The sequence below is a fragment of the Macrobrachium rosenbergii genome, chromosome 22, assembly GCF_040412425.1.
Source record: "Macrobrachium rosenbergii isolate ZJJX-2024 chromosome 22, ASM4041242v1, whole genome shotgun sequence".
Taxonomy (NCBI): Eukaryota; Metazoa; Arthropoda; class Malacostraca; order Decapoda; family Palaemonidae; genus Macrobrachium; species Macrobrachium rosenbergii.
The window spans coordinates 48415891-48420890 of record NC_089762.1 but is presented as its reverse complement, the minus strand read 5'-3'; the positions used below and the strand labels follow the sequence as shown (position 1 = coordinate 48420890).

General features: G+C 36.8%; 1 protein-coding gene across 2 annotated transcripts in view; it reads right to left on the bottom strand.

The window, feature by feature from the left end:
• Positions 1-5000, bottom strand: part of Trim9 (E3 ubiquitin-protein ligase Trim9) — a 328168-nt gene that overhangs the window by 285135 nt on the left and 38033 nt on the right. The gene's annotated exons all lie outside the window — the stretch shown is intronic.

The following is a 5000-nucleotide window of genomic DNA, read 5'->3' as shown; positions in this document are numbered from 1 at the left end:
ACCATCAACACCAGCGCTATCAACGCAACAGCATCAACACCACTGATATTAATGCAACACCACTTATACCAACGCAACTCCAGCAACACCAGAAACTCCAGTGGTACCAACGCAACTCCACTGATACCAGCGCAGGACCATCAACACCACTGATACCAACGCAACACCATCAACACCACCGATACCAACGCAACACCATCAACACCAGCTTCCACAACACCAAACACCAGCAGCTGCTCTCCCCAAGCCAGGAGCAGCCTAGTGGCCGGACTGGGTTATTAATTATTAACCTTTATTACTGACATTGCAGTTCATTCCACCAACATTTTGTGGAATTAGGCGTTTGCTGATGGTCCAGGCTCTTCATTCGGCCGCGCTGGCGGCGGTGGTGGTGGTGGTGGGGACGCGGTTTCTACCGAGTACTAATACGAGCAGTAACTGTAATTAAAAGAAATTTATTTTACCTTAGCCATGTCGTAGCCTAAAATGTTCGTCATCGTGCCATTACGAAATATGAAACGCAATTCTCTCCCTACAGAGAGAGAGAGAGAGAGAGAGAGAGAGAGAGAGAGAGAGAGAGAGAGAGAGAGAGGCATTACGACAGTTATACAAAGGTCATGTATGAAAATAAAGTTAAACTATATTATTCAAAAATTAATATATTGAAGCAAAGAAATAGCTACAAGCATTTAACACATCCCGAAAACACACCAAAACGATTCAGGATGATCCTTGATACAGCACAGGTTGGTGAAAGGCTCTAGATTTGCTGAAATTACTTTAGGCACGTATAAAAGAGCCACGAAAACCAATCATGATTATTTTCCACCTTCAATCATGTCTGAAGAACTATATAATACTAGCTGACCAACCCCTCGCTGCCCGGGATAACTCTGACAACCGTGGAAGCCCTTCCCACCCCTACCCCCTTTGGTGCTAGTGATGTCTTACCCACACACTGCTGATTTCTAGATAGTAAGTCGTATGTGTACCAAGTTTGGTTGAAATTGCTCAATACGTTAAAGAGTTATGCTGCACACACACACACATACATACATACATACATCCATTTTTATATTAAATATTATATTATATTATATTATATTATATTATATTATATTATATTATATTATATTATTTGATTTGCCATAACAGTAGGCTACACGTGCAAAAACCTGTAGTATTGTAAGATACAGAACTATGGAAGCAGGCTTAAGCCCTTATTAAGTATGTTGATTGAATACAAATACATTCCTCTATCATTCGAGAATAAGCCTATATTCAGCTTCTGGTCACTTCGTGGCTCGGGAAGAGAGAGAGAGAGAGAGAGAGAGAGAGAGAGAGAGAGAGAGAGAGAGAGAGAGAGAGAGAGAGAGGGGGCAAATTCCTAGACGGCAAAAGTGGGAAATGTTCTTTTCAGTAACAGAGAGAGAAGAGAGAGAGAGAGAGAGAGAGAGAGAGAGAGAGAGAGAGAGAGAGTCAACAAAGGAAAAATTCTGAGTCCTCTTAAGACCGTCGCGCACCAACACATTAGTCTGCAGCAAGTAATGGCCATGGGACATGCAGGGGTCCCTTCTCACAAAGACGTAGCAACAACAACAAAAACAACAACAGCAGTTTTCCTTCGGTTTTCCCGACCAGAAGCAATTCCTCAAAATTAAAACAATCACAATATGGGGAAATGGAAGGAAAATAACAATGAAATAAATGGCTTCGAATTTGTCGTAATTTGTTGCAAGGGACTAGTACCAATCTCTCTCTCTCTCTCTCTCTCTCTCTCTCTCTCTCTCTCTCTCTGTGCGAGATAATTCAATAGTTCAATCCATTTTTGGAAATGTTTTCTTAATGGCACGTAAAAGCAAAACAATTCGCCACAACTTTGAAGGTAAAGAAAAGGGGGAAGCCTCTCTCTCTCTCTCTCTCTCTCTCTCTCTCTCTCTCTCTCTCTCTATATCTATATATATATATATATATATATATATATATATATATATATATATATATATATATATATATATATGCATACATATATATACAATATGTATTATATATACTGTATATATTTATATCATATACATAATTATATGCACACACATATGTATGTATGTATGTAAAATATATATATATATATATATATATATATATATATATATATATATATATAAATATATATATATATATATATATATATATATATATATATATATATATATATATATATATATAGAGAGAGAGAGAGAGAGAGAGAGAGAGAGAGAGAGAGAGAGAGAGAGAGCGGCTTAAAAAAATATATATATATATAGTCAATAACCCTGACACCTAAATATAAACATATATCAACTTTTGATTTTTTGACAAAACGCATCACGAGAAACTATAATTTTTGATAACACCTAAACAGGCTAAAAAAAAAAAAATGATCACTGGCCCACACACATACAAACGCAAACACATACATAAACATATTTCATTTCCTTAATTTTCACACAAAATCCATCGCGAGAACCAATGAATTCTGACACCTGCCTAATGGACCTTTCCCAGACAGTGACCGCTTTGCGGCGTGTTTAGTACAAGCCCGTTGGGGATATGACCGTAAAAAACAGACAAAACGACTGTAAATATCATAAAGATAATGACCCCCAGGAAATATTAGTCTTAGATAACGACCCCCGAAAATCCTTGGGGGTCACTATCTAATAAAGATCCTGTCAAATAAAAAAAAAGAATATTTATTTATGCTATGAATAAAATATCACCATTAAGGCCTTTTGATCACCGTGGGAAAGTCGAGTTCTGGATGAAAATGGAAGGATTTTTAGGATCGGGAATCCAACGATTGAAAGCGTTAATGCATCTTAATAATTATATATATCATTATTATCTTCTATAAGATTTGTGGGCACTGGACGTTTTCCGCAAGATTTTTTTCTATCAGACGATTATTTTTCCGTAAGATATTTCGTGATATATTGTTGATTACTGCAAGCTCAGTAGCGATTAATGTTTTTCAATTATTTACTGAAAAAAAGTATGACAAAATCCCTTTACCTCAAGGCATATTTTTTTCGTTTTTATTTTTCTGTAACAGAAAACTACTGAGATGGCTTTGTCTGTCCGTCCCTCCAATAATCAAACATACCAAATTGCAGCCCTCTAGCCTTAGTAGTTTTGATTTTTTGTAAGGTTAAATTTAGCCATAATCGTGCTTCTGGCGGCGTAAAAACAAAGGCCACAACGGCCGGCTGAGAGTTTCATGGGCCGCGGCTCATACAGCATTACACCGCGGCCACCGAAAGATAGACCTATTTTCGTTGGCCTTGATTATACGCTGTGGCGGCTGAACAGAAAACTCGATTGCGCCGAAGTTCCTTCGGCGCATTTTTTTACTTTTTCTTTTTTAAACCTCGGATTAATTCTGTGCTAAATATAAAGACTGATTTGATTTAGGTGTCACTGATAAGTGTGAAAGCGCTGCTCTGGAGTTCTGTTAAACTTCTGAAACCAAGCACTAAAATACAGCTTTAGAAAAAGAAGAAGAAGAAGAAGAAGAAGAAGAAGAAGAAGAAGAAGAAGAAGAAAGAAGAAGGAGAAGAAGAAGAAGAAACTTAAATAGCCTACACAGAACAATCCAGCAAATGGTGTAGAATCGATTGAATTTCTAACTAAGGAGACCATCGCTCCCGATAGCTTCCTTCTCTCTCTCTCTCTCTCTCTCTCTTTTAAACCTCTTCTCCATGGGAAAGCAGTCTCTATGTCTCTACGCTTTTTCTCCGAGGAAAAGCGTCTCCCCCCCGCTCTCTCTCTCTCTTTTTAAACCTTTTCCCCAAGGAAAGCAGTCTCTCTCTCTCTAAACTTTTTCTCCGAGGAAAAGTACTCTCTCTCTCTCTCTCTTTTCACTTTAAACCTTTTCTCCAAGGAAAGCAGTCTCTATCTCTCTAAACGTTCTCTCTGAGGAAAAGCGCCCCCCCCCCTCTCTCTCTCTCTCTCTCTCTCTAACAGAAGCTCTTGCTCTATAAAAGCATCCACTCTATATATTTTTCTCTTCATTAAATCTCTTTCATACGAAAACTCCCTTTTCTTAAGAGAGCGCCGCCTTTCTTTCAATAAAAGCTATTTCCCTACCTACGACAATTCCCCCCCCCACCCCCAAATCTCTCCTCGCTGTGTCTCTGTCTCTCTGTCTCAATAAAATGAGGTGAAATAGAATCGGCAGCATTTTATCCTTCCCCCAATACCTAGGAGGCATCTCCAATAGATTGCCGAAGGAAAAGGTTTGGTTTGCTGTGCTCGGCGGATGGAGGAAGTCAAAAGATTTTTTCGAAGCTTCGACCGAACTAATAAATATATCGAATAGTCTCTCTCTCTCTCTCTCTCTCTCTCTCTCTCTCTCTCTCTCTCTCTCTCTCTCTCTCTCTCTGGGACTATTTTACAAAACAAAAATGTAAAAAAAGATACAATTTAAAATATTACAATATTATTAAAAAATATAAAAAATATAAAGATACGATATATAAAAAATTAAATAAAAAATAATTTGTTTAAATAAGTACGTAAACATTAAATAAAATTTTTTAAAATAAAATAAATAAATACGGTAATATAAATTTCTAAAACATCAACAAAAACCCTCAGCGACACGAAACCTGTATTTATCAATATAACAGACTAATTACAAATAATAATAGATATATTTAAAGCACAAAACAAATCTTAAAAGACACACCATTAAAAGGTTTTCTATTTTGCAACTCTCGTTATCGTTATGATGGGCTAATTAAAAACAATAATAAATACAATATTTAAAACAAAACAAAACAAAATTTTTAAAATCTTAGAAGACAAGAGGTTTCAAGATTTCCTATTTTGCAAGACATCGGAATTCTGCCCTAAAATGGAACACTGCAGTATCTGCAAAAATACAAAACCGAGAAAAATGGTAGATACTCCCTTGTTGTACTACTGGTTTTGCAGATACTGCAAATGGGACCCGCTAAATA